The 12,771-nt window shown below is 42.5% G+C and overlaps 1 protein-coding gene across 2 annotated transcripts in view; it reads left to right on the top strand.

Moving 5' to 3' along the window:
* The window catches only part of tsnare1 (T-SNARE Domain Containing 1), a 124,922-nt gene extending 112,669 nt beyond the window's left edge, over positions 1-12,253 (top strand). For both annotated transcript variants that reach the window (XM_056434464.1, XM_056434462.1), the window contains exon 9: positions 11,454-12,253. The gene's annotated coding sequence lies outside the window, so the exon portion shown is untranslated. The remainder of the gene's footprint in view (positions 1-11,453) is intronic.
* Positions 12,254-12,771: the final 518 nt, after the last annotated feature.

The following is a 12,771-nucleotide window of genomic DNA, read 5'->3' as shown; positions in this document are numbered from 1 at the left end:
TACACTGAAAAGTGAAGGTGGGAAGAGACTGTAAGATGCCTACTAGTATTGCGAGATTCTTATATTTTAATGACGTCCAAACAAGCCCAACGTTGAAGGAGTGTCAATGATTCGATGATCAGAAGACATTTTGGAAATATGCTTGGCAGAAGACTTTGCAAAAAAAGATACCAGAGAGTATATGGTTAATTTACAAGGGAAAAACAAGACAAAAGAGGGACGAATGGCTTCTACAGATTGGAACGCAACAGTTATATTGTTCAGGGTTGGTCATGGAACCTAAAAGCAAAACAATCAAAAGGTAATAAATGAATATTCATATGGACAATCTTTTCCAGGAGCGCAAACTCTTTCAACCTTCAAGTTGCCTCTTCCCTCTGTGCCGAGCAGAGGGCTCACGTAAATGCGTGTTGAAGAAAGCATCTTGCAGCCGAAGGTGCAGAGTTAACCTACGACTGTTTGCCAGAGGTGTCGGTAGCCTGGAGTCGGGTGCGGAGCATGTCGGGGCGAAATTATCCCAAGAACTCAAATAAATGCCCCGTCGGATATCAAAACACATTTGGGGGGAATTGATGACAGAGAGTCATTGTTATTCTTAAATACTTATGAATGAAGAAAAAATGTGGCTCCAACAGAAAGGGCACTTGTCTCATCCAGGGAAAAAGGGGAGGAGCTTGAGCACCACTAGGGCTCTATCTGTGCACGTGCCTGTCAACAAGCTAATGTCAAGAAGGTATAAATAACAGTAAACACAAAGTATAGCTCACAATGTTAGTGATATTGTAGGTATTTAAGGACCAACGTTATTGCAACACATAGGGAGTGCTAAATGGGCGTGTGTATTACATTTTACAAAAAATAGTTCAAAAAGAGAGTGTGAGCATATTCTAGTCTGGACCAAAGTGGTGGAACAACGTGTTGGCAATCCTAGAGCCAAACCTCTAATATGAGAATAACAATGACAGACATGAGAGAATACTTCAACTTTATGTCAGTAAAGTGTCATTACATTACATCATTTAGATAACGCTTTCATCCAAAGCGACTTTCAATAAGTGCATTCAACCAAGAGTACAAACTTAGGACAACAAGAATCCAGAAAGTAACATTTCTTCAAGAAAGTCGAGCTACATAAGAGCCATTTCAGTGGCACTGAAGTGCTAATCTGTTTTTTAATCCAGATAGTCGGAAAAGATGTGTTTTTAGTTTTTCGGCGGAAGATGTAGAGACTTCCCGATGTCAGTGGGGAGCTCATTCCACCACCACTGAGTAATTTTCGTCGTAAAAAATATTATCAAATAAATAAAGCCACGATAGTGCGACCTGTGTACTTATGATAATGTCACTTAAAATTTAAAGTTGCTGCTTTTACTTTTTGTCGACACCTTACAATATTCTTTAATATACTCAATGTGAGTGATTGAGGATTCACCAACAAAGCATTCTATCCTGTGAGGACATCTGGACATATAGACCAACATTATAGAGACGTCATTCATCCTGCTTCTGACTGACATTCAATGTGCCATGGACCGGTTTTGGTTGTGATTGATTTGAGCTATTAGCTTCCTGCATCTGGAATTGGGGCAGAAAAGCGGCGACCCACCCAATGAGTCTGTATTGATCGAGACTAGGTTGAAACCTTTAAATCTCCAACCACTCTGGTCAAACACTATAAGTAGCTCACTCAGATATAGATCACGATGTTGTTTCGTATTGGACTTGTTGTGGTTTGTTGCTTTTCATAGTTCTCGAGAACGTATTTGAACCTGGTGAAACGAGGGCACTCTTTGCGTGATGTGACTCAACACTTCACAGGAATTATGATTGTGAACAACAATATAACGAGGTGTAGTGTTTTGCATCTGGGTGCTAAATGCGTTTAGTTTATTTTAAAAGACAAATTGGACCTCATGGCATTCAGCAAGTGAGATACAAACTAAACTCCAGATCTGTTAGAGGAATATAGATGGTCAACCTATCTCTATTGATGATAATGCAGTTAATTATCTTGGCTTGCCAGTTCACGCAGAGGTTCAAAACCATGTTTGGTTAAAGCAATTTTAGGATTTAATTATCACATAGGCCGACTTCAATTCAGTTCAACAACAGTTCGGATAATTCTCTCACATCACTTTGACATTCTTTTTACTCTTTTCACACCAATGGAGCAGAACCAGGAGTCTTGTTTGGTAATATTGTAAGCCACGTTGGTGTATGTGTAGCACCCTGAAATGTCATTTAGTATCTCTGAATGATGTAATTCAACCGGCGTCCGTTTCTTATAGTTTGTGTTTAAGGTATTTCATGTTTTGTACACATACTAACTGTGAAGGGAGGAAAGCGCTCATTGGAAAAGAGCGCTGTCTCTTTAAGAAGGGGGCGTGTGTCAAGCAGGTGCGGGAAGCCGGATGAAGAAAACAGTGTATGCTTGCTTTAACCGTGAATTTGTATAATAAATGTTGCTAAAAAGAAGAACAAAGTTTTATTGAAGAGTTTGTGTTAAGGGTGCAACATATGAGCGGGAAATAGTCAGTCCAAGACGTTTCTTGGGTTTTACTCATAACTTTAGTTCAACTCCACATTCCAACTGCACCGCCAAGTTCCCTTCTTCTCTCCTTCACCTTCACATCTGCAGACGCCTGATCAGTGCCGACTAGTGGTCATAACTATGACATGTAATTACGTTTACATTATACAATTTCACTCTTAGTAGAGTCAAGGGAATAGAAGTTCAATTCAGTTTATTTTATATTGCCCACTATCTCAAATTAAGAATTTGCCTCAGAGGGCTTCACCATCTGTACACATACGACATCCCTGTCCCAGGACCTCACATCGGATCAGAAAAACTCCCAAGTTGAAATACTCGTTCAAACTAAATAAATTACAATTCAATGTACTTATATAGCATTTTTCTAGTCTTCCAGGGACTCAAAGTGCTTTAACATGAAGTGTCATCATTCACAAATTTAGTGTTGATATGGACCAGCGGAGCCGGAGATCGAACCCCCAATCCCCTGATTGAAGGACGACCCTGCCCCACCACTGAGCGAGCCACAGTGATCCTGTTATCTTTTTTTATATCCACACTTGATAACTCAAACATGATTAACATGATTTTATGGTTTATTGTTCAAACATAAAGATTCTGGTCTTGGTTAAATATTGAAGCGGATGTACCGACAAATCAGTTTCAGTCCAACTATGATCTTGCGCCAATTCGCCAAAAACCTTTTTTTTAAAAACATGATCCCAGAATGGCTTCCTTTATCGTTGCCGTTCAGTTTTGAACACATTTTGTATTTAACATTGTTGTGTTTAGTTTGAGGAATTCTGAGAATTATTACCGCCTCAGAACATCTACCATGTTGCGTTTTTTGTTTGTTTTCAGAAGCAGAACGTTATCTCGCAGCTAAAAATGCAGTCCTGTGTGAATGTTTTTCCAGAAGCCACAAATATTCATAAATAGTCAGTCACATGTCTTTGATTGTTTTATTTATTTATTTATTGCATTTGATGACGTTCCTCTCAGTGGGGATCCAGTATGTGTGTTGATGGTGGGATGTCACACACCGGTGGCTGGCAGTTGCTCATTATAATTCATCAATGGAAAAGAGAGAGTTGTGAAATGAAGATTTAATCATTAGTTAATGAAATATGTTGTATCAGTCAGAGCCAGCTCTAAATTCAATAAAAGACAAATCATAGTTACAGGGGCCATATTTACCATTTTGGAAATGTAATTTTGCATCAAACAACTATTATGTAAGTGTGGAGTAAGTCGTTCTCCATCTCCGAGTCATTGTCAGAGCTTCTCCTTGCTTAATCGGCATCGCTGGGCCGGCCGTGCACGTTCATCTCGCATCGTCTCATAAAATAAATCTGAATAATATTTTTGACTGACTATTATTCTGTAGTAAGACCAAATCTTAGTTAAACAGAAGCTGCATTGTAACATCAAGGAGAGCCCTGGACGAAGTAACTCACCAACCATTCCCGAGTAGAAATACAATCAAAATAATAAATAAAATACCACAAAATAAAAGACACAATTCTAAACCTTCCTCCCTTTTAAAAGAGAAACGGGAGGAAGGGAAAGCAACATAATTGGCATCGCTCCCCTTTGGGGCCTGCTGGCAATTAGTTAAAGGTAGTTAAGATCAATTAATTGATTAACTGAGGCTAACCATGAAATCCCAGTTTCCTTCCTCAACCTCACAACAACAACATATCTCTCTGTGCATCTTAATGGAAGAAGACCGCTCCAGCTCTCACGGCACTTGCATCCACCTCAACTCCAAAGACCCGCAGCAAGCGAGAACTCTCAACAGAAGAGCTTCAACGTATTCAAAGGCCTGCTGGCCTCAGTTCTCCAGACAAACGGCTGCTTTAGACGAAGCGAAGCAGCCAGATGAGCCACTACTTGCCAAATGTGTTTGCATAACCATCTTCAGTAGCCCGTGATCCTTGAATGCATAGCAAAGGTATCACTAGCTGGTTACTAACTAGGTACATCAGCCTCAATGGGAAACCTTATCCTCATCCAACCTCCTTCACAAGGTGTGTGACCAATAGATGTCTGAAGACAAGTCCAGCTCGTCTGAATCCAATAGCTTCTGGCTCAGCTTCACACCCGTTCATCCCACCAGGACCCAAGCAGTATTTCTACAGCATAGGAGTCTACTGCCAGCACTGCAGTGCTCTTGAGCAATTACAGTTATGTGCATTGGACACATCCTCAAGGTTTGCATGACCAGCCATGATTCAAGCAAGGCCCATATAAGCATCAAGTCCTCCAGGAAGTAAGGATACAAGCTTTCATTTTCACCTGCGAAGAGAAAGAAGAAAGACTTAAAAGAGGGATCAGAGCAGAAACAAGTGCCTCATGTGTCTCAGGAAGCTTCACCGGAAGTCCATCTCCAGAGGGTCTGTTGAGACAGCAGGTGGCTCCTTATGGTACGTTCACAACAAAAGCGACGCGATTTTTTTACGCGACCGAATCCCATGAAAAGTCAACGTACAGACGCGCGTGGCTACGATAGATGCTGCGCGTTTGGGCATTTCAGGAGACAGAGATAAGCCCCGCCCCTCGCGGTGCGTCGTAAACGCTTATGGTGTGGACACGGTCAATGATCGCACGAGTAAACTCACGTGTTTTGGTGTGTACGTACCATTAGAAACAGGAGAGTTGGGGGAGTTCCCACCACCAAAAAGGGCTGATGCCTTGTAGTCAACAAATACCCACAATTCACTTTCAGTTGTACCTTTGTACAGTGACATTCACAGGAGGCTACAGTAGGAAGAAAATTGCACTAGGAAAAAGACAAGTGTCCTCTTTAAAAAAATATTAAGACTTACGATTAAGATTCAATAATACATCCAAATTAAATGTTATGGTCGTATTCAGATTATAAAAAGGAATTATTGCAAACTAACGTATGACACATTGATTTATTCACTAGTCATCAGCAAAATACTCCCACTCCATCCTTTCAGTATGCAGATAAATCGGCTAATTGGGCACAGCATAATTCTACTGGAGCTACAAAGCTATGATGATAAATTTGGCGTCATTTTGGGTTCCACGTGATGGATGCAAGACCAAGTAAACATTTTCATTATCTTTGCATTCATGTCCGTCTCTTAAGCTGCTAAATGCTCCGCAGATGAGCCAGTTGGTGTACAGTTGCTTCTTTAATAAACAGTTGCCTGCATCAACCACACTCAACACTATGAGAGCTGTGTGTCCTCACTATAAAGCTCTGAAGCTGAGGGGAGCATTGATAATCTGTCGGTCCATCATTACGAGCAATACCTGTCAGTCACACTGTTTTCACATTGGCATTTAATACAGAGCAACGTAGCCGCTTAGAACTTAAATAATCAATAATGACTTACAATCAGAGCTGTATCAATTGTTGGTTTCATTTGTTTTCAACAGACAGCAGCGTGTCAAAGGCCGACAATCCTAACGGGGACTGAAGTACCCACTGGCAACAGAAGTATTTTCATTCATTTTAAACACATCAGTATGACACTTTCACGAAAGGCCACAGGTCACAATAGGCTCTACAATTATGCTACGAAATTGAAAATACTAAATCCAAAAGAAACACTTGTGCATTGAGGATTTAAGGTGCGTTCACACCAAAAGCAAAAAAAAATTTCGCGCGACCGAATCCCATGAAAAGTCAACGTACAGACGCTTGTGGCTGCGATAGACGCGATATTTTCACGGGCGGCGCGTTTGGGGCGACGAGATGTGGGCGATGCGTTTACAGCGGCGCAATTTTCGCCCCGAGTTGAAATATTTCAACTTTGAGGCGGTCATCTCGCAACTCGGGCCAATCGGCTCTTGAGTTCCGCTCTCGTAGTGCTGGAAGCGGAAGTCTTTCAGACGTAACAGTAACTTCAGCGGTGAAAGTGACCGAGCTGAGTGAGCCTACGGGTGATGTCATGAACCCAAACACGAGGGCGTTAGTGTGTGGGACGTCCACAACAAGTATGAAGCAGAACTAGTGGTTTGTTATTCTGGTGGATGAAGGAAATGATAACGGTCTTTACGGAGACGAGACACGGAGTTAAGCCCCGCCCCTCACGGAGGGTCTCGACGCTCATGGCGAGAACACGGTGAACGGTCGAGGGAGTAAACGTTACAGCCCTGACCCATCGTCATTGGAAAGATACCAAAGTAACCGGGGGTCTAAAGTTAGAGGTATATGTACGGTGCAGTTCAAATAAGCCAAAAGTTGCCAGCTAACGCGTGCGCGACTGCTCGGGTTTCTTCAAGTCTAGCCAGGGTGGCCATGTTTTGACACCGCCAAACTGGGACCCTGAAGTGTACGGCACATTCATACCTTCACACGCGTGCAGTTATGCTCGGCTATTTTTCTTCAGGACGGAAGGGGGGACGATTATGTTGTCTCTTTGCAGCCTCGACGCATGCAACTTTCAACACCGTGGAAGACGCGCCGAATAGAATTGATGTGAAAACTGAACAACACCAGCAGCTACTGTGTCGAGTATCACGACTGACAAACATGAACCCTTAAAATCCATTCAGGTAAAGTTGAATATACCATGCAGGTTTAGTATTCAAGGCTGCCGTAAAGGTCAAGACAAAGAGCACGTTGTGGTGAAGGTTGACAGCAGGATTAAAGGGGCTGACGAATGAATGAAGTCATACAAATGTGTGGCTGTGTCTGTGTGCGTCGCCCGGAAGCAAAAAAGGGAGGGGGGGGGGGGGTCCTCTGCGGTGGCCGGCAGCGCTTTGATGTGGCAAAGGCGCTCAGTGTCTGTTGAGCCAAGAACACACAGTCGCTCCCGGCCTCTGATCTTTACAAAGAGCTATCTTTAAATCTCTACCTCTCTCTCTCTTATGTATCTATACACACACACACACAGAGACACACACACACACAGCTCTTCCCCCGACATGAATCGGCTCCGTCCACCTCGCTCTCCTCCTAAACTGGCGTCCTTCCAGTCGGTCGGGATCGGAACATTGCGCAGATGGGCACTGAATCGGCGATCTGACGGACGCCTCGGGCCTCTTCGCGGTCGGGCTCTGCAGTGTAGTCATGTTCATCCACCTGTCAAGCTTCATCGTCCTCTCATCACTCTCCCCCCCCTCCCTACCTACGGCCCTCTCTCCCTATTCTCTCCATCTCGCTCCGTTCTCCTTGTGGCCGACTTTCCTGCGTCACTCAAGTGATCTCGATCTGACGGGAGATGGGGTGGGGGGGGGGGGGGGGTTCTTAAGGCAGTAGCATACTCAAACTTGTTTCTTGACATTTTTTCTTCCTTTTTTTGTAGAAATATGCAAAGTGAGCTACAATTTGAACTCCGGTTCTGCTCCGTCTGATACATTTTGAATATTTTCTTGATCACAAAATGGTTGGGGAGCCCTTTGAGTGCATCAGAAAACTTTCAGAGACAGACGTTTATCTTATTTCTTCACTTAGTGCCATTCAATTTGATCTTCTTTGCTTGTATTGCCACTGAGTATTCTATATAATATGTAATAAAAATGGAAATCGCCGCTACATGAAGCAAAACAAAATATATGAAAAGAAATCAAAGGTTTTCTTGTGTCTGAGTGTCTTGATTACGCTGCACCTCCCCTGCTATCTCTCTCTTTATAATTCTCTCTAGAGCTTGTGTGTGTGTGTGTGTGTGTGTGTATGGTCAGTCAGTTGCAGCCCTCAGCAGGAGAGGTATAAAAGATGAGACGGTGCTGCAGTCGGCTCATTTAATAATTATTAGGCAGTGACTGATTGAAGAAATGTCTAAAAAGTATGACACAAAGTCAAAAGCTGATTGGATGATACAGTCGGCCGTATCTGTTCAGTGATGGCCTTTGTCGCTACGTTATCATCCATCATCCATCCCGCTGGTGGACCCGGCAGACATGTCTTTTGGACCAGTTTCTTTGCTTCTCAGCTAGATGGCTAGAAGAACGTTGATCCAACATAAAACTAATAGAACCAAGGAGTCAACTGGTATCAACCATGTATAGCTAGCTTGTCGGAAAAGGGGGCTAAATGACGCTTTTAATTTAGGGTACATTTTTAGCGAAGAAAAAACTACCATGATGATATTGAAATGGCTCCCTGACCCCTCACCTCATAATGTGTGAATATAAATGTGATTTACAGATACGCCTGTTACATGATAGTAGAAGGTACTTTTTAGAAACCAAGCAGTTTGTGATCTATTTGAATATTTCCTCATGCTGTGGTCATTATGTACGGCGTTCCAAGGAATTCTCACAGAAATCTCCAAATGTCAAGTCATGAATATCAGGTCACATTGAGGGTTCTTCTACTACGGTGTTCCTCAAGGTCTCCGTGTATTTTATGTGGTCATAATTTGTTATAAGTTCTCTCTTGGTAATGAATGGTAAGATTTTGAAACAAATATGTGTAGTAAATGCTATCAAGTCAAAAATGAAGTGTTCGTGTCTTGCCCAAGGACACATCGACGTGGACGAGCAAAGCCAGGGATCGAACTGCCGATCCTCTGATTGAAGCACGACCCTGATCTACCACTGAGCTCATGATCTCATCCAATTACAACCTTTCAAACAATCTGAGGAGGTCTGGATCGTGGTCCATGTCTACTACGAAGTGTTCATACAATCCATCATACTCATTGAATGTGTTTATGTAACTCTGTTCACTCTGGACACATGACATCTATTGCTTCTGTCCATCCTGGAGAGGGATCCTCCTCTGTTGCTCTCCTGAAGGTTTTTCCCTTTTTTCCCCAAGAAAGTTTTTTTCTATTTCCTTGGAGTTTTTCCTGATCCGATGTGAGGTCCTGGGACAGGGATGTTGTATGTGTACAGATTGTAAAGCCCTCTGAGGAAAATTTGGGATATTGGGCTATACAAAATAAACTGAATTGAATTGATCTGTACTATCGTATAGATCAGGGGTCGGGAACCTATGGCTCGCGAGCCATATATGGCTCTTCCAGTGACGGCATATGGCTCCCAGACAATTTTGAGTTGAGAAAAAAAAAATCTCCACCCGCCACCCTGTAATTTTCCCGATTACAACAGAAGTAATTTAAAGTCCCTTTTCTTAAAGACGTCTTTGTTCTTTTATTAAACTAAACAGCCGTCTGTTATTGATCGTATCTAACCAGCAGCATGTCACTTCTGTCTCTACGTGTTGCGTTAACACTTCTCGGCTCCCCCCCCCCCCCCCCGTAGCATCATGCAGCACCAGAAGTCGCATTAAAATTATACGTTAAAAATACTATATGGCTCTCAATGAAATATATTTGGAAATATTTGGCTTTTATGGCTCTCCCAGTCAAAAAGGTTCCTGACCTGGTATAGATGGACATCCAAATGCATTGAACATCAATATTGTGATGTTTGCTTATTGCAGCATCATTGTATTTATTTTATTTGACATTAACTGATTTTCAGACGTAGACTCTGACTGGCATCCTTAATAACGCCACAACATGATACCTTCATTTTGAATATATCACCTAACTTCATAGAGCTCCATTTGGCAGTTTGAAGATACAAAATGATGTTTACCGTTTCCTGTAACAACCTTTAGATTCACTGTCATGCCACATAATGGGACACTCAAGCACAAACTAGGCAGACAAAGCCTAGGCCAATTCCTGTATTTTTGGGTGTTTATTGCGGTTAACAAAAATATTGCTTTTTATGACAATTTCAATGCTCAAGGGCCTGTCGAGGTTGCCGTTTGTCACACTTACAGGTTTCATACTGCTGAATCCTCACTCAATAGGGGAGCATAACACAGCTGAGCGCATCGCCGAACGCCGGTCGCTACTCGCCCGGAGACGCCTTCCGTCATCGGCTTGTCACCTCCGCCTCGGAGGTTGCCGACTAGCTGCTTCATGGGCAGACAAGCCTTTGTTTGTTTTGTTGCAGAATTCAATGAAATGTCTGAAACGAGGACTTTGAGCAGATCGCCTGCATACATCGCTGCTTGTTTTAGAAGTTTGAATGAACTATGGGTCATAAGGCCACGCAGCACATTGGTGTTTAGACCGTGCGTTAGCTAGTTGTTTTTGCGGCGGTCGAACACAGGCCTCGAGGACAGATTCCATCTTTCTACTTTCCCATTTAAGTTACTCTTATCGAAGTCTTGTTTGTCTATTTAGGATGCATTTTAACCGGCGGAGGAGTCTGTGCTCCTCCAGTCCCTTTTATTTCATACAATCCGTGTCACGATGACTTCACAAGTGCTCAGTCTGTGCCCAGCGTCTCGTCTCCTCATCCCTTTGTGTGTGTGCGCTTGCAGACGTACCTCATAGACATATAATAGTGTAATATTGGAGATCCAGCTCTAGCCTGCAGTACAATGCAAATACCAGCCCCTCAGCTAGTTTGTGCTGTGTATTGAGCATGAAGTAGATGGTTATACTTGTTGTACATAGGATTGTTGATGACATATGAAGGAATACACATATTTGAAAGCCCCTGAATTGTTTTGAGATGTATCAGATTTAGATCCATCGCCGACATGATCCTCATCATCCCTTTTTCTTGGCAGGGCTCTATTCACTTGCGTGTTTTCCTGTCGGCCGACTATTAATTGTAATTCAGATATAAAAGTGATGCGCTTAGGCCTTTCATGCTCCGGCCTAGTCTACTCGTCGGTGATTAATGAACCTCTTCCATATCCAGCACTGAACTCTGGCCTGGACTTAATTAAAACTCCGCCGTTGACCACCAATCATAACTTACTTCCTGCAACCTTATGACACTTTTGGAATAAAAAGAACAAATTGGTTTTCCTACCAATTTATAATTCACAAATGAAAAGGGAATAACGCGCCCGGGGCAGCTGCTCTTTTCGGAGCTCAGCATCGTCCTGATGGACTGCAAAGTGTGGAGGCGCAAGGTGTCTGCTGGGTGATTGATGGCCGTTGTCTGCTTTGCTTGTGTTTTACAGGTAGCCGCTGTCATTACCGTGTTGCCGTGGCGCTCTCTGCCCAGTCCGATCCCTGACCTGAGCAGCTGGTTTTCCAGTAGGAGGGATCTTTGCTGCAACAACATGTCTAGTCCATCATCCCTGCCTCTGTTTACGTGTGCATCAGGCCGGAGACGGAGGCCTTTCTCAGGTTACAGATTGTTACCAGTGAGCCAGAGTCAGATGTAATCATCATTGTGCTTTTTTGTTTTTTTTTGGTCTGTGACTCAAAGAGTTAAAGTCAAACATGTGAATTCAGGAATTCGCGAGCTGGGCTGTTTCATGTCTCGGCTGTGTGTCCTGCTGAGGGTTGCTGTTGTATATAACTTTCATCAGAAGAGCAGATGAAGGTGAAACAGGAGATTCAAGGTGCGACGAGGCCAACGTCATCTCACAGAAACTAAAATATACAGGAACTCTTCAATGAGCATTAAGTGGTGGCGTCATGTGTTCAAAAAAAGGTTTGCTTTGGGCTCCACATCTAAAGGTTATGAGGGGTATAATATGAACATACATGTAACTTTACAATAACTCAACGCACTGGTTGAAAGTCCCTTTTTACACATTCCATGCCACCTAATCATGTTCACGTATTTCTGTGAGATCGGACTTGATGAGCCAGCTGTGAGCTCCGATTATTTTATGCTTTAAAAAATTTTTAGAACAGACTTCTTATTTATCGTAGTGTCATTTATTCAGGACTATACTGTAGCGTTTGTTGATATTAGTAAATATTGTTTGACCGAATACATCTTCCCAAATAAAGTTCTACAACAAACAGACTGTTCTGCCCGTGTTTGTGTTTTGCCAACACTAAATAGAATTGTAGAAATATTGATGTTTCAGTGTTTACGGCTCCATCAAAGAGCAATGCTAGCAATATATATATATATATATACACACATATATACATATATACAAACACACATATATATGTAGACACACAAATATACTGTATATATATGTTGATATGAAAATAGAAACAATAACATTAAAAAATTATCCCTCTATTTTAACAATATTCACAGTTTAATAGGAAAGAGCTTGGCAGAATTGTGCTATATGTAATGGGATGTGCAAAGGTTCACAGTCTTAAAATACAGAATAATTCCCAAGAATTATGCCGTATACAGCCAAAACAAAACACGACACAGAACTAACATTTGTATGCATGATGAACACAAAACACTGTTTTGAGTGAGTCGGCATCCATGTGCAACTGCTGTTGGAGGGTTACGTAACTCTCTTCCAATTGGCTCGGGAGCCTCCATAGGAACGCACACGAGTGGAGGTGGGTAGG

This window comes from Pseudoliparis swirei, chromosome 16, assembly GCF_029220125.1.
Source record: "Pseudoliparis swirei isolate HS2019 ecotype Mariana Trench chromosome 16, NWPU_hadal_v1, whole genome shotgun sequence".
Taxonomy (NCBI): Eukaryota; Metazoa; Chordata; class Actinopteri; order Perciformes; family Liparidae; genus Pseudoliparis; species Pseudoliparis swirei.
Note: the sequence above shows the minus strand (reverse complement) of the source record. Positions and strands in the feature narration are given on the sequence as shown.